The sequence below is a fragment of the Choloepus didactylus genome, chromosome 3 (assembly GCF_015220235.1).
Source record: "Choloepus didactylus isolate mChoDid1 chromosome 3, mChoDid1.pri, whole genome shotgun sequence".
In the NCBI taxonomy this organism is placed as follows: Eukaryota; Metazoa; Chordata; class Mammalia; order Pilosa; family Megalonychidae; genus Choloepus; species Choloepus didactylus.
The window spans coordinates 69,647,066-69,671,647 of record NC_051309.1 but is presented as its reverse complement, the minus strand read 5'-3'; positions in this window follow the sequence as shown (position 1 = coordinate 69,671,647).

The following is a 24,582-nucleotide window of genomic DNA, read 5'->3' as shown; positions in this document are numbered from 1 at the left end:
GTCATAATTTAATTTTCAGTTTAATTTATTGGTATATTCTTCCTTCACTGTTGACTTCCAACAAACCTTATCATGTGTGTGCATGTGTGTGTATTTTTGATTATCTGTATGCAGAATCTTTTGTATTTTTATTACCTTTCACTTGCTGTTCTGCTTAATTTTCTACAGCACTAAAGTGCTTAGTTGCCATAGCTGCTCCTAATATTTTAATATTTGATGATGTTTATTTCCATCCATTTTTTAAAGGGCTTTCTTTTGGGCTTTGTGGTGAGAAAATATTGGTTGGCCTTGGACGATGGAATCCTCAGTGACAAGGATGGCTAGCCTAAGACACATATTCATTAAATGTAATGGTGGCAGTCATAAGGTACAACAAGTTAAGGGAAATGATTGCACCATATTTACATTAGTGTGGAAGCTAAGAGGCACAAACAAAATTTGAAATTGAAGTTTGTCAGACCTGTTCAGGCTTCACTACCACTTTTGAGCACATGAAAGGAATTATTATTCCGTACAACAAGGATTAGACTATTATAATATAAAGTAATTTTCAACGATTGGTAAAAGGTAACATTTAAATATTTTATTTCCAAGACAGAACTTATTAAATTGCTTAGAATTACCAGTAGACAATAATTTCAATAAGAAAGAAAGCTACAGTAACGAAATAAAGTGAGGATAAACTAAGAAATATTGCTTTAAAAAATTACATTGAAATAAATCATATTTGCAATGAAAAGCATTTAAAATTACAAGATCACTATCTATCTTTATCTATCACCATCAATCAATCAAGTGACAGAACAGACAAAAACAATGGAGAGAAGAAATACACTTACATTTAACTGCTCTGAGGTTCTGTGTAAATTAATGAGAAAGAAAATAATTTTTATATGCATATAAGAGGAAAGGAAAACAGGTGTTACAGATGTTATATGTCTAGAAAATGTAAAAGATGCCAAAACATTAGAATTATTGATAAAATTTGGTAAACAACTGGATAAAACACAAAAATAAAAAAAAAATTAAAAACAGCTTTTTTATCTAGGTATGTAACATCCAGTTAAAGAAATGGCAATATATATGACTTATTTTTAAAAGATCTATGGAATACTTTGAAATTAATATCACAAGAATGTTTATGTATGAATGTTTAAGGACACATACATGTGTGCATGTGCATATAAATAAAATAAAGATTTACAAAGATTATAGTAATCCAACGAAATGCTCTATGTCTGGAAGAGAACTTAATATAAAAATATAGATTCTGTCAATTTGGGTATAATGTAATGCAATTTCAGAAATAAGTATATTTTTTGTTGTATTGTATTAAAATATTTTAACATTAATATGGGAAAATAAATACCCATGATGTTCAAAAATATTTTGAAAAGATTAATAGCAAATAGTGTTTTCTAATCAGGTCTAAAAATAGCTATAATAAGATTGTGATTATAAAGCATTCTCTGTCTCCAAGATTATACAGATGGATATAAAGAAGACAATAAATTTTCCAGAGATAAACCCAATTAATTATGGAGATTTTACAAATAGTAAAAAAGTATATAACTTCAATACAGTATGTAAAGGGTGGTTGATCTCTTTAGCTATTGCCCCATATCAAGCCACCCTCAAACCTAGTAGCTTTAAACAACTATTTATTATTGTGATGATATCCCACAAATCTGTGCCTCAGGAATTCAGACAGAGCAAGTGGATACACTCTTCTCTTTGCCATGAAATCTAGCCCTCTGTAATAAGGAGTCAAACATCTGGGAGTTGAAAAAAATGGCAATTCACTAGGCATCTATCTCCCCTTCCTAACACAGCTTTTCCACATGGTTAGCTCGGGCTTCCTCACATAATGGCAGCCTCAAGCTAATTGAACTTCTTACATGGCAACTCAGTTCTAAAAGGAAGAAATTGTAAGTTTCAATTGTAAAGGATAGGCATGGGATTGGCATATAATCACATCTGCTATTTCTATTGGTTCAAGTTTGAAAAGGAAGATACAGAGATCCATCTCTCTATGGGAAACGTCAAACACTTTGCAGGTTTATTTAATCTGACAAAATAACTTATTCAGTAAATTGGTAGCATAATTGGTTATTTTTCTAGCAGAAAAAAAATATAATCCTCTAATTTATTTTAAAAAGAAAATAACACCAGATCACTTCAATTTTTAAATGTAAAAACAATATAATAATTCGAATATTAGAAGGAAATTTAAAGTAATGAATACCTTTCTAAGCATGATGTGATACCCATAAACATCACAGAAAAGCATGTATGTGACTTTGGGTGCATATGTTTTAAAATTTTAAAGAAAAGTAAAATTAACAAAAAATAGAACAAAAAGTGAGCGGAAAACTTTATTGAAAGCAGGCTATTTTTAAAATACTTGTTGAAATAGTCTAACATAAATTAGAAAGAGATCTTCAGCATAGTAAAGACACTAGCAAGACTCTCAATTAGGAATCAACATAGGATCAAGTTAAATTGGAAAATAGATGCATTATAAATTGCTTAAACTCACCAGTGACAACGAGAAACAACAATTAGGTGTTGTTTTTAACCCTTCAGGCTGGCACAATTTGAAATAAATGGTATTTACATAGCAGCCAATAATATAGCCTTACTATAAAAAAAGAGACTCTAGACACCCACTTGTTAACTAATTAAACATTGTAAGACATGGGCCTGAAGTTTTGATACAGGAAATCACAAAATAACTGCACAGTGACAGGCAACACAGAAGTAGCAAGTAAGAAAGAAAAATAATGAGAAAGATCCAAAAAATTTCAATGATAAATATGCTTGCAAAGCATTGAAAAACATGAAGAAATCTAAACCTAAGAAAATCAACATACTCCATAACCAGAATGGAAATTCACTTTATAGCTGACTTACAAAAACTTTAAAGAAAGATATATTGAGTATATTCAAACCGATAAATGGAAGCATAACTATCTTTAAAAAGAACAAAACAACCAACAAAAAGGATACAAAAATGAAGCCAAAGTATCTATAAAAATTAAACTGTGTAAATTTTAAAAATTGAAATTGAAATAAAAAATGCAAAAAGTAGGAAAATTCATATGAGAAACAAACAGGTAAAAATGAATTGGAAATTAAAAAAAAAAAAAAGACTACCTCTGAATCAGGCCAGAAAGCCAATTAGGTAAAAATATAGGAAGCAATATTTGAAGCACAGAGAAAAAAATCAAGAAGTTTAAAAAAAAAAAATCTAGTAAGTGCTTCAGATGGAGAGAATGGAGAAAATTACAATGAATTAATGTTTCCAGATATCATTGCTTAAAATATTTTAAAATTAGGAGAAACAGGAGTTCTTGGATACAATATACTCTCCAAGTAGGGCTTAGGGCTTGTATCTCTGCCTCCCATCACATGGCAACTTCTGGTTTCTCTCTGCAAAGTCTCTAGTAATCTAGATAAAGACCCACTCTGGATAAAATTTTCAAATATCTTATTCATAAATGAGCGCACCCCCTGGCATGCCTTAATATATTCAAAGATACTATTTTTAATGGGTTCACATTCATAGGATGATGGATTAAAATTAAGAGTAAGTCTTTTCTGGAGAACATTTCAACCTACCACACCATCCTAAATATAAAAAAAAAAAAAAAACAAACAACAACAACAACAAAAAACTTAAAGAATGTGTTTAAGCAAGAAAAAAGTGAACAATAGCAGAAAGCATGAGATAGGACCACTATTAAACACAGAAGTTGATAAATTGTGACCACTAATTCAATTAAATGTTGAATGTAAAATGATATTTTAATTGTGTTTAAAAATTATTAAGATTGGCTGTTGTGCAATAAGCTTTCTAAGGCTCTGATCTAAAAGAAAATAACTACTGTAAAATTGGCTAGAAAAAAATGAACTCTAATGCTTATCTTTTAAAAATTAAATATATTGTAGAATAATAGAAATTCAAATTCATTTCAAAGCAACATTGGAAACAAAAGAAATGTCACTGTGGACAGATAAAGTGATTTGCACAATAGCAACTTTTTAGAAATTTATTGAAAATGGCATTATGTCCTAGTATGTGGTTGACTTTTAAAAATTTATGACTGTTTCTACTTTTCATTTTTTGTTATCCTGCTCGGTATTCAATATGCCTCCTGTAACTACCAGTTTATGTATTTCAATATTCCTAGAAAATTCTGTCATTACTTCTCAAAATTTGCCTCTACTACATTCTATTCTTGACTTCTGAAATTGTAACTAGTTGTATGTTATAACATTTCATTCTGTAGTCTATTTTTCTAGCTTTTTCAAATTTCCAACTTCCATTTTTTTGTTGCACTTCTTTCAGATTCATGTACTAGTTCACTATTTATCCTTTCAAAATTTAGTTCTTTAAACACATCAATAATGTATTTCATATGCTACATCTTATCCCAACATCTGCTTTTTTTGGTCAAAAGGTATAAATCAGCTATGTTAAAATGAAAAACAATGCTATATTTGATGATGATGATGCTTAGCAAAACATATAACTTCATCAGTTACTTGGTTTAGCGATCAATGCCATATAGATATCAGAGTCTAACTATTCATGACTAATTTCCCAATTACTTTCTTCTGTGAGATGCTTAATCAACCATGGAGCATTGTTCTTTTTATAGCATAACAATTTATTTCTGTGAAATATTTTGCATTTTTTTCCATATATTTTTATTGCTCCTCATATTTCAATTTAATTTCTCCTGACCTGGTTAAAAATTGGTCCCTTTTAATGCAATATGGCTAAAACAGAAACAAAATGCAAAAGTGAATAACATTATGCTATTGGCTCATCTTTAATTAAAAAATATGAAGCCAATCTTAAGGGCCAGACTGATGCAATTATCTTCTTATTAAGTATGGTGTACTCTTGTCAATCTGAAAACTAGTTTGCTCTGCACAATCTCACAAAAGCATCACAGCTGAGACTCTGCTACATAATTCACTCCTTTATGTCTGTGACTTGCCATGCACCCACAATAGAATCTAATGCACGTATGTGTCTTTTCATGATAGGTGTTTTATCTTTGAAGCATTTGTGTTTTCTTAGAAACATTACAGTAAAGCAATCAAAATGATTCCAACACCTAATTAAGCCCAATTACTAAGTGGTTTTATAAATGATTGACTTGGTTTCTTCATTTGAATGATCTTCAGAAAGCCTTCTTTTAAATATATTTGGAATTCCAAAAACAGCATTTGAAAATTTATATTCAAGGACTTACAGAGCCAGATTATTATCAACTGCTTTCTTATATGAAAGTCACCATTCTTGTCTTTGGAAATAAAAGACCACCTTACCATTTCTGATATGATTTCCAAATGTTTGACAATTTCTGGGACCTTCTGAAACTCCATCCTTATAAAGCTTCAATTGGCTTATGTTTTTTCAAATAAATCCAACTGCAAATTCAAGTTTTTATATAACCATTTGTAAAAAAGCATGGGGTAAGGGCACAAAAGAACCACACTACATAGTATGATAGAACTTGGAAGTATAATAGCCTATCTCAGCTTAACAACATTGCCGTGAAAGCAATACTTCACTCATTTTATAAGCCACCTGGAGCCAGATAGTATAAACTTACTGTAAGGGTTTGCATGTTACAACCCATGTAGGCCAGGCCAGGATCAACACAGAGGTCTTTTCGTACTACTATTCACATAATAAGAGTTTGGAAATGTAGGAACTACTAATTTTATTTTATTTTCTCAGGAAGCATTTCTCCCAAACACTAATACTCTTTCCACCAGACCAACCCCTAGAAATCTCATTCAGCATTGCTACCTCTCATCAGTGCAGTAATAGTAATTTTGCTGGCCAATGTTCTCAGCATCAATGGCACAAAAATCTATGCTGTTAGCAACCATTCTAGTGTACAGATGCTTGATTCCAGGCAGTTTCCCTCACTTGTAAATAGGAGCAAACAAAGATTCTAGTTCTCAAGTTCTCTCACTTTGTTTGGAAACATTTAATTCATTCTGACAGTCGGTGTGGTGTACAGAAAGAAAAGCAATGTCATAGTATGTTTTACAATGCAGATATTGTGCACCCTGGCACTCCCTATAAGCAACCACACTCTGTATTTTATTGCTTCTTTTGCCCTTCATGTTCTTCAGAGTTGAAGCAGAGTTTCCTTGTTGATAAGAGTTTGCCGTTACATGGAATCAAGTACTAAACATCAATGTTAACAGGCATTTCTTTGGAAAAAGTTTGAGGAAGTTGTTTATCATTGAGAAATCAATAGATTGTTCCACATACTTTTCTAGTATCAGTGATCATCTAAATAAGTCAAACATCAAATATATGTATATGTTCTTGGTTTACTTCCAAATGTCACCTGAGCTGCTTGTGGTGAGCACCCAGTCATTACTGTGCTCAGGCTGCTTCTCTGCAAGGAAACAAAAACAACCTTCTCTTTATTTTGCATTTTATGATCTCTACTTGGCTCTAGTTGGCTGTGATTTAAAGGTGATTTGAAATAGAAAGCCACTTTGTACATTTAAAAGTTACTTTGTCTCTGACCAAGTAGTTTTAGCTAAAATAGAATAAACAACCTTTTACATAATGTTTGATCCTTTTGATTCCTAGTCTCCTAAACAATCTGCTGTCACAATGCAAGCTGACTTCAAAATCCATTTCTGAGTTCATGTTTAAAAATGAACAATACTAAGTCCTAAACAATAGAATTGTAAGAAATTAGAGGTTTCACTAAAAGAGTTATTTAGATGAGAAAATTATGGCTTCATATTAGCACATCTGCATCTTGACAATCAAATTCATGAGGGCATTATAATTTCAATGAATTATGCAAAATGCTAATTAAAAAGTCAAATTTACTAATCATCTCTCAGGGTCATAACTGGAATTGAATTTGAGTAAGGACAAACAATTCCATAAAGTGCATTTTCATCATGTAGTTTTTAATGCTGTTCAGAATTGTATAACAGGCAATTTTTGTATTTATATAGATGCTAATTTATTTTGTTGTTTTCAAGCTATCAGAAATCATTGATTGCCCTCATACAAATTATGGTTACATACTGTAGCTATGTATTTCAAAAAATGGTGCATTGTAAATATATAAAATGGTAATAAATGTAGGTTTTATGTTTTATATTAAAAACTGATAAGTGGAAAATTCTCATGTAATTTTCTACATGTAACATTTACTTTCAAGCATGAAACAAATATATGACATGTTTTTATATATTTCCAATTTATTACATTTTTAATCCTAATCCCTTTAAAATATTTTTAAAAATTACTCATATTTACCTCTAATAATTGTTTGGAACAGGTAGATATTTTAGCATATAATACTGTATTTTCTGAGGTAGCTTATTCCTGACAGATGAATAGATGGATAGGTAGGTAGATAGATAGATAGAAAGGTAGATAGATAGATAAAAGAATGACAGTTTTGCACAATTGCATTCTGGAAATGAAGTGTTCAGTGTCACTTCCAAACATTAACTTGCTCTTTAGTTCAAATTATTCTGCTTTTAGCTATTATTCAATAATACCATTTTATTTGTGAAACAAAAGCCATAAAAGATTCTATGAATATAAAATATATATATTCATATATATAAAAGATTCATATGATTTTAAGCCTCTTTTTCTGATTATACAAATCATTTCCCATTCTTCAAAATCCAGTTCAGATTTTATATCCTTATGAAGGCAATGATTAAGAATTGAGATGTTGGGCTAGGTATTCCCCTCAAAAAAAAACAAACAATGATTGGTGTCTGTTCTGGTTTGATAATCCTACTATTACAGAAAATACCAGTAACAGATTGGCTTTTATAAAGGGGGTTTATTTGGTTACAAAGTCACAGTCCTAAAGCCATAAAAGTGCCCAAACTAAGGCATCAACAATCAAAAGTTTCCACCCAACAAGACTGTGTTAAAAGATCATGGCTCTTTTTGGGAGATATAACATATCAAAAACAGCACATTTCATGTCCTGAACCCCAAAAAGACATGATCTTTCCAAATACAAAATACATTCATCCCATCACAATATCACAAAAAAATCATTTCAATAATAATAGGTAACTACAAGGTCTTATCAAAATCAGTTACAGGTGTTTTCTGTCCTAAGGCATAATTTCCCTCTAGCTGTGGACCTGTGAAACTTAGAACAAGTTATCTGCTGCCAATATACAAAGGAGGGACAGTCATAGTATTAATTGAAAGGAAAAGTGTTCACAAGACCAAAACATTTCCTAAAACCTACAGGGCAAACTACATTAGATTTCAAAGTCTGAGAGTCATTTATGGAATGACATTTTATCCTTGGGACTTGAGAGAGCAGGAGTCCAACACTTTCCAAAGCCTATGTCACAGCCCTTTCCTCTACAAATGCTGGGGTGAGTGCTTCAACATAACCACACATTGGGGAAACCACCTTCTGGTTGGACCCATCCTCCTCAAACATCAGGGTGGCACCCAGACTCTTCTCCATCTCCAGGGCACACACTCAACTGCTTCAGAACAGTGGGGTGGTGACCAGACTCTCCCAAATCCCCTGGGAATGTGCTCCACCCTCTCTGAGGCCTGGGATGGCAACACTCTTCCTGATCATCTATGCAGAAGGCCCACCCTCTGCCTCTGGAGCAAACTCACCCTTTCCATGTGCATAGGTTGCTTTGCTCTCTTGTCCCAACAATTTTTTACTTCAAACCTTGGCTGTCATGGTTCTGCTTTCTCTGAAGAAATTTTTCCTTCACTCTGTCCCTTTTCTGTCCCTTTTAGTACAGACTGGCAGTGGTTCTGTCTATACAGATCTCACAAAAAATTTGTTAGCCTGGCATGCAGCACACAGGGGTCAAAACCATCAGACAACAGGATTTTCCACAAATTCTTTCTGGATAACTCCTTTTCCAATCCTGGATTGTACTGAAATGACAGTTGGATTCCACATTTGGTTAAATTCTCATGTGGGGCACTATCCTATGGAGTCTCACTTTCTGGAAGCCCAGAATTTTCCATGCCATCAGTTTCTGGTTTCTTTGTACCCAAGAGTTCAGTTCTCAGCTTATTTCTCTCCACTCACATTTTACTATAAGCTGCAAGGAAAAGCCATGCTGCATCTTCCACATGTAGTTTGGAGATCTCTTCAACTATCTCTCCCAGGTTGTTGCTTTCAAATTCTGCCTTCCATCCAACACCAGGACTCAATTTTGCCAAATTATCTGCCACTTTAAAGCAAGGATTGTCTTTCTTTCAGTTGGCAATGACATATTCATCTTTTCTTTTCAAGGCCTCATCAGAGCTATCTTTAAAGTCCATATTTATATCAGCCATCTCTTCAAAGCAATCTAGGCCTTTTCTATCAAGCTCCTTACAATTCTTGTAGAATCTTCCCTTTATCCATTTAAAAAGCTGTTGCAACACATTTGCTATTTGTAAACTCAGCAGCACCCCACTTCTCTGGTACCAAAATCAGTTCCAGTTTGCTAATGCTGCCATTATGAAAAACAAACAACAAACAAACAAACAGAAATGGACTGGCTTTTATAAAGGGGGTTTATTTGGTTACAAAGTTACAGTCCTAAGGCCATAAAAATGTCCAAACTAAGGCAGCAACAATAGGGGACCTTCACTGAAGAACAGCTGATGGCATCTGGAACACCTCTGTCAGCTGGGAAGGCACATGGCTGGCATCTTCTTTCTTTGCTCTCAGGTTGTGTTCCAAAATGGTGTTCTCCAAAGTGTCCCTGGGCTTGCCTCTCAGCTTCTCTGTATCAAGCTCTGGGCTAGCATCTCCAAAGCATTAGCAAGTGTCTGGGCCTTGGCTTAACACATCCTGGGAATTTTCATCATCTCTGCTCTCTGTGCAAGCTCCCTTTAAAGGACTCCAGTAAACTAATAAAGACCTACCCTGAATGGGTGGGGTCAATTCTAATCAAAGTTATTACCTGCAGTTGGGTGATTCACTTCTCCATGGAAACACTCAAAAGTTTCCACCCAACAAGATTGGGTTAAAAGATCATGGCTTCTTTTGGGGCACATAATATATCCAAACTGTCACAGTGTATTACATTGGACAAATGAATAAAATAAAATAAAGATAAAATGAAGAAAGTGTGCAATTAGCTTCCTCTAAAACACTGAGCCAGTGTACCTCATTTGATAAAACATGGATATATATATTCCAAATGTGGTAGGTTGAATTTTGCACCACAACATGCACATGTTCTTAATCTGCATTTCTGGGGGTGAAAATCCATTGTAAATAGAACCTCTTAAAGATGTTGTTTTTAGTTAAGGAGTGGCTCAACTGAATGAGGTTGTTCTTAATCTGTATTACTGAAAGCCGTAAAAAAGAGAAGAAACCAGAAGCTAAAAGATGGAGAGAGTCACACAGAAAGAAGTTGGAAGTCAGTGGAAACTGGAAGAGCACAAGGAGAAGATATCATCATGTGATGGGAGACAGGGATACAAACCAAGGACCCCCAAAGTTTGCCAACAGCCAGCTTCAGAATACTACAGACTTTTATAAGAAAGCAATCCTTGCCAATTTCTTGATTTTGTACTTTTTCTAGCCTCTAAATCATGAGCCAATAAATTCCTGTTGTTTAACCCAATCCATTGTGTGGCTATTTGTTTTAGCATTTTGGCAAACTAATGCAATTCAGTTCAGGTCACCTGATTCATTATGTCCAAATTTGTTGCAGGACCTTGATACTTCTCATTAAGTATCTGAAACTGCTGTTAATTTTGAGATGCCTTTGGAAGCCAATGTAAAATTACGTCCAATGAGATCCTACCTTCAGAATTGCTTTGGCAATGCTTCTTTTGATTATTAAATGTAAGCCTTATTACCTGCAACTATATTAAATGCTTAATGTTCAAAGACAGGTATTTGTAAAGATTCAAAACCTTTGTGTTACAAGGACATCGTAGATTCTGCCAGACATTTTAATGCCACTGTTGGTCACTCAGGCTATAATTGGTTCTAATTAGTTCTCTTATCCAGCTGTAACATTCTTTACCTGGAGCTGAGAGGCACTCAGGAGGGTAGAAAAACCTCTCCTATTGAGTATTTGAAAACATCAACTAAATCCGTGCCAATATGATCATTATAAATGTGCTGCAAACCCATTAGCTCTGATAGAAAAATAGGTTGTAGGAAGAGATTTGATCCAAACTAGTCCTTCAATAATAGTAATCAATGTCCAATGAAAACACATGCCACTATTTGAATGAGGCCCATAACTAAAGCCTGAAATTAAAACAGAAGATGGACAGGCTGTGTCAGTATTCAACTTCCTCTGTTTGTTTAGCTTTCTCTTTACCTAACAGACTTAGAGATTCTAAGTTTCATAAATAAAATGCTCTTTCATAAATTCAGAACTTGAGGTTTCACTCATAAAATTTAGGGTATTAATAGTAATAGAATTATCTCACTACTGTATGGTTTTTACCATGGGTAAAACAATGCTGTATACTCATTCATCCAAAACCCTATGCAAGAAGTCTGAGAAAATGTTTCCTTCAAAATTTTCTTTGATTTGAAAAAGTTTCCCTCATTACTCAGATGATAACAAATAGTAAGAGTATGATATATATCCTGAGGTAAGCAAAGAAGAATGAAACAATAAAGCTTAATTCAAAACAAAACAGAACAAAAATGAAATGACATTGCTTATTTTGTCATATTTTTCATCTGACAATTATGATATTAATTCCTAACTGGTACTTTAATTCCTAAGATTTCATTTCTAGATATGTATAAAAAAGGAATAAATAGAAAATTATAATAATGAGAATGCAATGAAAATTGGTAGTGGACTGGATTGTGGAAGTAAAAGGAATTGTAAACAGAGTTTATTTGTACTCAGCTGGAAGATCTTTTCTCTTTTGACAGTCTCCATGGGATGCATCTTTTTGATGTCTCTGTTCATGGGCCCTAAAATTATGACTGCCATTAGCCAAAAAGAAAAAAAAAGAAAAGAAAAAAAAGAAATTTTATTAAAGACATACAAACAAAAAAACCAAGTTGCCTTCTATTGACCAAATTTAATCTCTATTAGCAAAAAGTCTTTACTGGGTATATAGAGAGGTGTATAACATAGGCTTAGAAATACAAAAAAGTTTCAATCTGTGAAGGACTCCTATTTGAGGGGCACAGACAGCATGTGTATTAGTTAGGGTTCTCTAGGGAAACAGAATTGACAGGAGATATCTGTAAATATGAGATTTTATAAAAGTGTCTCATACAACTGTGGAGATGCGTGAGTTCAAATTCCATAGGGCCAAGCTGACCCATGAACCTAACCATCACAACATGAGTGATACCATTACAAGGTAGTGTATTCTAAAGGTCAGATAATTGAGATAAGTAAACAATAGGTACAGATTATGTGAGACCATTGAGGAATCTTCATAAAAGATGCAATTTTGCTTGAACACAAAGGAATATTGAGACTTAGACCTGTATAAGGGAAGGTAGAGGATATTTCAAGTAAGATTTTTGTGGTAGATATTGAAAAATAATGCAAACTTGACTACCACAAAGGATTGGTAGCAGAAAGAAAACATATGATCATCATGAATTACATTTTTTTCTATAAATCTTTGAGTCATTCTATGAAATACTTTATCTGGCATGAATGAGATTCTGAACACAGTGTTAACATACATTTTTGAATCTGATATTCTTTATATCAGGTTAATCATGATTAGGTATCTTTGCTTTTTCATGTTTTCTATCACAATACAAGCCACAACATGTATCTACTTGTTTTTCTAGTCACATTTTCTTATCAATTATGGCCATATTTCCGTAATTTCCTAGGCACTGAAAATTGTTTCTTCGTTTGAAAAATCAAACAAGTTTTAATTTTCAAAAAGACTGTCAAAGTGTATTTTTCCAGAAGACTCATTAAAAATGGTTTATTTTAAGAATACTTCTTTCAGTTCAATATGAAAGACTATCTAGTTTACAGCAAGAGTAATTTAATCTAAAAGAAATCTGGAAAATTGGCTAAACAATGTAAGTGAACATAGTCACAAATATATTGTGCTTTTAATGAAATTAATTAGGTAATTTATAAAACTATAATGAATCCCTCATACAAGCAAATTAAAAGACCTAAGTTTTAAGTATGTTAGAATCCACATTCCAAATTAACTCCTGTTGGCAGTCTACGTAATTATGCTCTCCTATAAGAATAGAAACTTAGAGACTTCTAAAGGTATCTTTCTAAAATGTCTGTGATGATGGTAATATTCTAATAAACAAATGAAACACTGTTATCTTCAGTATTAAACATACAAGTAAATGAGAAAAAATCAACTAGCATGATACATTTTTGTGGTTTATATATTTATTTAAAGGTTAAATTTCAGACACAGAGAAATAAACCCCCATTTATTTAAACTCCTCTAATATTTTTTGCTGAGTTTTAACATGAATTTTTAACTTCTACAATTTACTGCTTGTCAGTGATTTTCTCTGGACTGCTAACCCAAAATGTCCTGTCTTCTGATTTTTAAGCCTCCCACAGCATTGTAATATCCTGCTGGATATGCTTGGTGCCTGGATCATGTCCCATTCCACACCCCTGCCCCCCCAGGCTGCTGATGTTTTGTTCATTTATCTTCCTGTTGCTTCTTGATGTAATATAAGGATGCCAAGGTTGTGGCTGATTACAGTTCCTTAGTGAAACAATCTTGTCAGTCTACACCCAAGCCCATATTTTCCCCAAATGAATGCAGGGGAATTTCAGTTTTAGCCCCAACACATAGAGACCTTGGAAGCCCTCACTTCTGTCCTTACATCAAGAAAAAGCTGAACACACTGAAAACCAACAACTTTTCCTGGGCCCATCAGAAAACTGAGGTTGCAGGGTAAACTGCCCTCTGAAATTTCAAAAGACTGAGGGATCCAGTGTCCAAGAATTGCTTACTAAAATCAGAAGCCACAAGAAGCCACAAATTGGTAGGAACACTTAAATGCTAATATTGATGAATTGCTGGAGGCTGAGTGCCAAACAGCATAAGAGTAAGAACTTCCTGGGAACGTGTACACTTTCTCTTTAGATACCAGGTGCTCATGACGTGGATCTGAGAAAGATCCCTTCTTGGCTCCTCTAGACTAGAGCAATATTTTAGGTGAAAGTTTACCAGACTCTTCTCCCTAATAAAGTCTGAGTCTCTAGGCAGAAGTAGTTTGCCAGAGGACAATTCTGAAATCTTATCCCTTTTGGGAAATGGAATTCTGCTCCATTCCATTCTGCTCCATTCTTGCTGTCTCACCTAAGGAAAAAAAAATGTCATGAGGGGATAGGGCTTACAGGGAAACACATTGGGAATTCTGTGACCAGGCAAAAAATGAAAGAACAGGGGGAAGAAGGACAGAAATACTTGTTATAACCAACATGTTAGATACTAGCCCTAATTAAAAGACTGAGACTTAATCAGAAGGGTATACAGCTCCCTCTTCCTCATTCCCTACCACTATATGAAAACACCTCCAGTGTTACAATAAGGCTAAAAGAGCTCAAGACATAAGATTTCTGAAGATCAGTACAAAAGGACAACAAAAAGACAAGAGAAGAGACAGAAATAAGGACACTAGAAGAATTGGAAGCCTCTTTCACCCATCAGTACAACAAATGTTAAACAGCGCAGTGCATAGCCAGATTAATATAATTTGGCACATAAAAGAACTATTTACTTCATTATCTATTTCCTGATACATCATTTCTAGATTTCAAGAAAAAATGTTGCAAGGTATGCAAGAAAACAAGGAAAAAAAAATCTAAAGATATAAAACATATATCAAAGCCATGCTCAGATATGACATAGCTGTTGGAATTATTAGACAAAGAATTTAAAACAATTATGACTAACATTTTAGGGGCTCTAATGGAAAAAGTAGACAGCATGCAAAACCATATGGATAATGTCAGCTGGGAGATGGAAACTGTAACAAAGACTGAAAAAGAAATGCAAGAAACAAATATAGCAGTAACAGGAATGAAGAATGCACTTGACAGGCCCATCAGTAGACCTAACATAGCCAAGAAAAGAGTCAATGAACTTGAAGACTGGTTAATAGAAAATTCCCAAATTGAAACTAGAAGAGGAAAAATTAACATTAAAAAAGGAATAATGGCATAAAAAGAGGGAAAAAGGAAGGAAAGAAAACAAAAGCAAAAATACAAAATATTTACCAAGTTGGTAGAATTTAAACCAAATTTCTAAATAATCACTCTAAATGTGAAGCATGAGTACATATTTATAAACATAAATGATTAATAAATTGATAAATGAGGCAAAATTGATAAATATCACATGCAGAGAATTCCAAATTATGTATGTGATACTCACCCTTCACTGAGGTGGAACACAATTCGGCAACCCTTACGTTTAGACTGCACATAGGACACTTACTAATGAGTATATTATGCAAAAGGGGGGAAAGAGAAACTGTATCGTGGAGAACCCTGGCAAATACCACCTCAACTAGATGGTCAAGGTTAACATTGTCAGCATTGTCATGTTGACAGTATATACCTTGATATGAGGTCATGAGAACAGCTCTTTACTTTTGGGTTCTTCCTCCTAAAAACAAAATACCCAATTCTAATCATGAGGAAAACATCAGATAAATCTAAATTGAAGAAAATTCTACAAAATATCTCACCAGTGCTCCTCACAGCTTGTCAAGGTCATCAAAAATAAGGAAAGTGTAGAGGAGTGTAGAGGAGACTAAGGAGGTGTAACTACTAAACATATTGTGGTATCTTCAATGGTATCCTTGAACAGAAAAAGACATTGGGTAAAAAGCTAAGGAAATATGAATAAATTATGGACTTTAATCAATAACAGTTTATCAATATTGGATCATCAATTTTGACGAATACACTATAGTAAAATGTTAACAATAGAGGAAACTGGGTGTGGATGTCTCTGTACAGTCCTTGCAACATTTCTGTAATTCTAAAGCTAATCTAAAATTAAAAAGCTTAATGAAAAAATAATAAAAAAATGAGCATCATTCTCAAGAATTAATTCAGTATTGGTTCTTGATCCATCATGTTGTGCTGAAACCAACTCTATTCTCTAAATATTGAGACCCTGATGATGAGTCTTGTGGTTATATTATAATCAGGGAATTACCATCAGTACCTTTAATATGGTTTACATCTTTGATTATAAAGGAACTTAAAAGCCACAATTCCATAACATTTTCCTTAGGAGACTCCTCTATAAATTTTTGAATACAAATAAATATGTAGGTTCAGAAACACCATTAATTCTGCCAGGCCACATGTAATTGATTGTTGGAACAGATTATCTAACTTCCCTTTCTAACAGATCCAAACACCAGCTCTTTCCTACTAAAAAAGCCTATCACAGTAATTCTTCACTGCTGAAATTAGTTTATATGTTATTTATTCTACTTTGTTGAACTTGCTCACATTTCATTAGCAGATGAAACTCATTTTTGTTTTGTTTTCCTTTTTTAATAAACCAAGGGGTAGTGGGGAAGGTGAATGTGAGCAGACAATGTACTAAGTTTAAATCAAATACATACATATATAGCAGTTAATGATGTCAGAGAGATATCAGGGAACATTTTAGAACATCATGGTTTACTGTAATTACTTTGGTTTTTGCTCTTTTAAGATGAGGAAATATTAGAGCTTTAAGTGATGGCTTGAGATGAATGGGTTTATGTTTGAAAGAGTAATTCTAACTATAATATTTAGGATAGACCATAGGGGGAAAGGGAGAAATTTGGAATGTCAGTTAGGTGAGCAATGATGGTGACTTAGGTAAAAATTATAGAGGGTGTTATCAGTGATGGTGAGATGTGGACATATTTTGTAGTACAGTTTAACAGGGTTTGATGATGTATTAGATATTGAGTGTAAGAGAAAGATTGTAGCAAAGAATGATTCCAATATATGTGACCTGAGAAAAAGAACAATAAAACTGTCATTTGCTGACATGGGGAGAACAGGAATAGTATATTTGTATATTTGGGTTTATATCAGGAGTTAAATATTGAAAATGATATGTTTGATATGGCTATTATAATATCATATCATTATAATATTATATCAGTGGGCAAGAAGATACTGGGTAACACTTGATATGTTACTCTGGAGTCCAATGGAACATCAAATTGAGATACATATTTGAGAGTTTTCCATATACAGATGATTTTTAAAATCACATGATTTGATAAGTTCACCAAGCAAGTGAATGAAGAAGGAAGTAATAAGACATCAAGACTAACCACAAGCTTAGAAGTCAAGGAAATGAGAAGGAACCAACAACAAAAAACTAAAAAGAAGCAGTTAAAAAAGTAGGAGAAAAAACTACAACAAAAACTAGGAGAAAACTAGGCAAATAATTTAGATTCTTTCTCTACTCAGAGTTCTCTACCCAGAGCCTTTTAATAAGAAGTCATATTCCGAACCATGGGACTCCTTCACCAAGGCCAAAGCCAAGTAGACCAGCATTGGATACCAGATTCAAAGTTAAGTAATCTATAAAATATGATGTGTAGCCTGGTTCAAAAAGATGAGCTGGGACAGCAAAGTAGTTCCTAAGAGATACAGATATACAGAAAGGAGCTGAGAGATCATGAAAGCAAAGCCTGAAGTGTCCTGCCAGACACAAACTTTCACTCATTTAAGCCTTCATTCATTTGGCAAATATTTATTTACCTACTGTGTGTCAGGCTGTTTGTCAGGTTCTGGGAATGCAGTGGTGCCCCCCAAAAAAGGAAGGTTGGCATGTGTCAGGGACGAAAAAGAAAAATAAAATTTAATTTTAGCTCTCAGGGTATAGAGTGGAATCAGAGGAATTTGGAAAGGTATTATCAGACTATGATGAGCCTTACAGAATGTCTTAGTTTCTTAGGTTTGCCATAACAAAGTACCACAAAATGTGTAGCTTAAAGTAAGAGAAATTTATTGACTCAGTTCCCAAGGCAAGAAGACTGAAATCAAAGTGCCAGAAGCAAAGCTTCCTCCAAAGTTTGTAGGGAAGAATCTGTTCCATTTCTCTCTCCTGGCTTCTGGCAGAGGCTTGCCAGCAATCCCTAGAGTTCTCTGCCTCAGTTGTCACATGGCTTTTGCTTCTTGATTGGTATGTCTGTGTCCCAATTTCCTCTTCTTAGAAGCACACTAGTCATATCAGATTAAGGGCCCACACTACTCCAGTATGATCACATGTTCACTTACCTAATTCCATCTATATAAAAACTCTAAATGCAAATACACTCCCATTTTAAATTACAGGGGCTTAGAACTTCAATTTATCTCTCTGGAGAATACAATTTCATCCATAACAGACTAGATTTTTGTCATTTGTTCATTTTAGTCATTATCCAAAGAAAAATTCATTGTCTCTGAATTTTCTTAAGTATTTAGATGGCATGATAACATATGTATTATACGACACTCTCCTCTGAAAGCTTTTCCAAGAACAAATTCAAGAGGGATTAACATGAGCACTGAGGAGTGAGCTGCTAAATGGCACATCTTGTGAAAGCAGGCTCAGGCACAACAGAAACTTTCAGCAAATGACTGCTTCATTACTTACACAGCACAAAGACTCCAAAAGAGCAGGGCAAGAGATTCTATCCTGGCTGTACCCCTGGGGTGGACAAAACTACTCAGATCAGTGTTGGTAGACGGCAGCTCTATGTGCTCTACTTTTCATAGGAAAAGAGAGAAAAATCTATTCTGTTTGAGTGTGGTACTTATCCAATGGTGGGGGTGGTGGTGGTTAGGGAACTATGCCACTGAGAATTTCTGCCTTGATTAGCATCTGGGACTCCGTGTTCACAGTGTCCTGGTGTGAAGTCTGGCAGGACTTACTCATTAGATATAACATCTTTCCGAGGTTATGGAATTAGAACAGACTGAAGCATTGCCACACAATAGAAGAGGAGGCAAGGGTAGGTGATGGCTGGGAGATGGCCTCTGAATGTGTGCCTATGACTTCCACAGCAAGTACAAGTGTGAAAGTTAAGAATCTAGTACAGTCAATTAGGGAAGTAGAGATGACTTATTTATAACACAAAGTGGAGATATTCAGACATAGAAGGATTCCTTACATATTTAGTAGAAGAAATGGGCAGATGAGGCAATAAATTAGTTGTACAGGATGAGGGAGAGGGATTCAAATAAATCATGTCAAAAAAATAAGTCCCAGCAGAGCTGATGAGTAAGCTGCATCACTAAAGAAATGAGTTCAGTGTTCTCTACAAAGAACAGAAATTGAAAGGAACCTATGAATGTAAAAAAGAAAAAACTAAAATATAAAGACAATAATCTGAGTTTAAGTATCTGGTTGGTGCTTGATGGATGTTTCTCAAAGAAGTTTGGGATGAGTTTTATAAGGATCTAGAAGGATCAAGGTCATATGAAAGGCAAATATTATGTTCATTTGTAAACTTCATACTGTTTATTTCAAATGCATATATATATAGAATCAGCAGAATTCTGCTTTTGTTTTAGCCAATCCTATGAAATCCTACCAAATAGCATATTTGCATGTAGAGTGAGGATTTGAAAACATGAGTGATATCTGTCACCATTTTCCAGAACAAATGTCCTAGATTTCCTCATTTCTGAATAAGTTTACAGAGGACTCTATAACTGATTTTCTGAAAGGCAATTTGGTAATCTCCTTATTTTGTTAAAGAAAGAAAACTTGCACACAACAGTTCCAAAAATGAGCAAAATCTCCTGATTCAAGTCTTAATAATTTTAAATGAAAATATCAAAAGTGAGTTTAAATTTCTTCCATAGCAAATTTCTGAAATTAGCTAGGGTAAAAAAGAAAGGTTTTTTTGTATGCACACAGGAGAGAGAAGACCACATGAAGGTCATTGCAGGCCTTAAATTCCTCAGCAACAATGGATTTGTACATTGAGAACACCTTTCATAAAATATTTTGCCTTTTTATTTGCTTGGTGTGGTGAAAAAGGGGATTATAAATCTTATAGCAAGACAGAATTGAGCACTTCCATTTTTTACTGATTTGTAATGAAAGGAAAATGACCTTGAAAGTTTGCTCTGCTGCACAGATAAATGCTGATTTACCTGGAAATTTTACTAAACATTTTTCCATTTTGGTATTTATTTGTGACTTGTCTTCATAGAAAAAACAAATACATTACAATCAAGGATACAAAATCTCAATAAGGTAAATTGATTCAACATTAAGTGTAATGTTGAAGAGTGACTCAGAAGGTATGCTTCTTTGAGACATGACATTTCATGTCTGGAATATTTGTCATATCCTACCTGCCATCCTCTGCCTAAAATAAAATCACTTGACTTACTTATCTTAGAGAATACCCCTTTTAACAGGGACAGGTTAACTTCTTTTTTTATGTTTGTCACTCCAAATCTAGTATGACTTCTCCAAGGACAGAGATTGTAGACTATTTAAATTTTAACAAGTAGTCATTCTCTTGCAATGACTGACTGTATCTTGATAGCCATCAATCCTGCTGAATTTTTCTTTGCTTTGCTTTATTAAATGGATTGTTAACTCTTTCTCCTCAATGCTACTGCATACCTGATTTTGCTGCAACAATTTCCACATAAACTTCCAACTCTTTTTCTCTTTGACCTTCCTAAATAAACCTGCAAAGAGTTTACCTACCGTGGTTTACCTACCATGGTTTTAACTTTCTGCCTAGTTCATACAATCTAAATCCATAAAACATCTTTAATCTTACATATTATTCTTCTCAAGTTTATATTTTCTATTCCAATCACATTTTTGTCACTAAGAAGCCATGGTTTTCACTCACTATGCCCCAGCTATCTCTTTCTGCTATCTTGTGACATTTATCTGTGTTTCAAGTCCTGGCTAGAACCCAGCATTCTCTTTCTCTCTCTTTTTTTGTATGCTCGCTTTAATATTTTTATTTGAATTATATGTAGAGTTGTAGATCACAATTTCTTGTTAAAGTGTAAAGTATTTTCATTATATTTTTCTCTTTATCTCACACAATGCATTGAACATTCCTCCCCTCTTCCCACCTCAAGTTGATTGCATTGGTGATCCAAATTTTTCCCCAAATCTGCATCCATTCTTTTTGCCATGTAACTTTACAGTACCTCCCCAGTCCTACTGAGGGCAGGACACAATACTCTGCCACTTGGCAATACCATGTGACATGATTGGTCAATGTGATGGTGGTAGATACAACCAAGTTCCCTTAAAAAGTGCTTGCACAATTGGGCTTACTCACTCTTCTGCCTCTTTTGACGATATCATGTGAGCTAGGCCACATTTTCAAGAGAAAGATAAGAGACATGTAGAACAGACTTTCCCAACTAAATTTCTCCATAAAAGATCAGAAAAGAATTGAGGTTCCATCTGACCCTCAGATGCATAAAGTAGCCAAATCAAGAGCAAGGAAACCGAATCTAGATTAGATGAACCATGGTCATAGTCATTAAGTTTTGAGATGGCAGCTGTTCCAGTTTGCTAATTCCACCATTATGCAAAATACCAGAAATGGGTTGGCTATTATAAAGGGGGTTATTTGGTTACAAATTTATAGTCCTAAGGCCATAATAGGTACACAAGAGTATACCTTCACTGAAAAATGGCTGTTGGCTACCAGAAAACCTCTGTTGGCTGGGAAGGCATGTGGCTGGGGTCTGCTGGTCCCGGGTTGTGTTTCAGCTCCTGCATTTCAAAATGGCATCCTACAAAATGTCTCTTAGTTTGTCTCTCTTAGGTTCTCTGGAACAAACTCTGGCTAGCATCTGTTAGCATCAGCAGCTGTCTGGGCCTGTGTGGCTGTTTCTAAAGGAATCCAGTAAACTAATCAAAGTACATGCTGAATGGGCAGGGCCACACCTCCATGGAAATAATTCAATGAGAGTTATCACCTACAGTTGGGTGAGTATATATCTTCATTGAAACAACCTAATCCAAATATCCCACAAGATTGGAGTCAAAGAGTATGGCTCTTTTGGGGAGATATAATATATCCATACTGGCACTGTATCTTATGCAGAATAGCCTACTGATGAAGTAACAAAGTTATCTCTGAACTAATAATAGACTACTTCTGTATATAAAATGCACATGAGAAACTAATGCTACAACTTTCAGTTCTACAACAAACCTACTTACAATTTCGTTTGCTTTACGTATATGCCTCACATATTTAAGAGAAGAATTTTTTATAGTTTCCATTATTATCAACTTATCAAATGAATTTCTGAGATATTATTAATCTGGTATATGCTTCTTTCTCAAGAGTTCAGCTATCAATTTCATTGTAACCTATCTGAGAAGAATAGGATTGTTGTGTTTACAATTCAGTATGGGAATAACTAAATAAAACATGTTTACCAATAATTATTACTGTTTATAATGGTAAATGATATAATATTAAAGCCTTATGGGGGAATGATTCAGATTAGACCAAAATGTGTCTAATGAGGGGCTGTTACCAATACAACTCTTTTCTTAATCTTAAAAATGCTGGGTGGCAGTATTGAGAATAATTAGGTGGCTATCATTATTTATTACATTGTAAAGTACTCCCCATATTACGAACATATTAAGAGAGAATCTGATATATCAGTGTAAGAGAAAAAATACAAACTCTGTAAGCTACAATTATCTGCCTCTGTCATATTAATAATTCAGAAGATTTCTTGCGTATTATGCCTGATGGTGTACGGAAAGTTGTCCTCATGAGAGTGACTGTTTGGATAGCAAACAGATGCAAATGCACTTGAAGAATGGTTTATTTCAAATTTCATGTGATTATGTTATAAAATAAAAATATCCTAGAAGGTGAATTTGGTAAGGACAATTTACCCAGATGAATTTAACTAAAAATTGTTATTACCTTTAAGTACTTTAAGGAATCACTAAAAGCAAGTATTTTTAAAATGTGATTTGTGCTTCTTTCTTTGAAATCTCGGGCAAACTTTCCAACAGTTGGAAGACAGGGTGGTTATTTAGTATGAAATTCACTTGGGTTTCAGAAAATATTTCCCTTCGTTTTGAAACTACTTATCTAATTAGGTATAATGCATTCACATTGCAAAACACTGGGAAATATAGGCAAATATTAAAAAGAAAATTGCAATTCCATATCATACTATCAACCAAAGATATTCAAATTTGATGATTTTTAATATTTTATACTATGTTGTTTGTGTGCATGTTTGAGTGTGTGTGATTAGTTCATTCATGACTTTGGAACATGATACTTTTTGCCCAATAATACACAAAAATAAGCATTTTCCAATTTCATGAAATACTTTTGAGAAGCATTATACTTGCTATGTATTATTCAATCTTACATGTAACCATTATTCTGTAACATATGTAACGGAAAAACCTGATTTACCAGTTTAGAATACAAATAGAGCCACATTATTCCACTTAATCTCATTGACTTCCTTCTGACCTTATTAGCAGAAAATCCATTATGTCTCTCTTGAGACTACCCTTGCCTGGAATCATCTAAAAACTGCAGGCATGGCTTATTGAATCCAAAATATTTTAGTGATGTTCTCTAATATCAGGCAGAATGATAACAACAAAGTCAATCTCAGTATTGCTTTGGTCATTGTCACAGGAGCTGTTAATGGGCAATGATTGCATACAGTCCAGTGGATATTTGTCCAGTGTAGTAGGTATTTTCAGGCAGGCTGAGATCCTGGGAGCATTTTGCTCCACACTTCATCCCAAAGATCAAAGCTATTTTTCCTTCATGATCTCATTGCCAGGCTTTCTTCAAAGAAAGATTCTGTGCAAGAGCAGCTGGGTAGAGAGAGGATTCCTGTCTCAGGCATAAGTTTTACTAAGAAACAACATTACCTCATGAACATTTAAGTTTGCATAATGCACCTGGGTCAACAAGTCAAAGTCTTCTCTCCCACATGTGTAATTTTCCACAAACTGTGTTCTTCTTAGGGGACCTCTTTTGGTTTAAAAAGACACCTGGGCAAAGTTTTCTAACTTGAAATCCAGGAGAACATTCCTTCTTACAAAGTGTCCTGGGTACTCTATACTAATTAGGGTAGTCCTTCATTCATTATCTTAGTCAACAATTATTTATTGAGTACCTACTATGTGCCAAGTACTGTTGCTCTCTTCAGAGATCCATCATTGTAAACAAGACAAAAAATTCTGCTGCTGTCATTGAGCTTAAATACTTATGATAGAAGCCAGAAAGTAAACAAATAGATGAAAAATATAAATGAGGAAATATTAGGCAGCAATAAAGATCTTTGTAGGACATGAAGTTTTACACTAATTACTCAGGGTCAAGAGGAAATGAATCCTGGATTGAGCTGGGCTAAGAGTATTTCTGGCAGAGGTTTTCGTTAATGCAAAAATCCTAATCCTGGACCAGGTTTTGTATGTTCTAGGAACATTAAGTAGGTCAGTGTGGCTGAGTTTTGTGGGTTTGCCACTCTAAAAGGAATAGAGCTGTAAGAGTTGTGGACAGACAGCTAAGTTTATGATAAAATATGCAGGACCTTGTAGGCCAAGAGTTT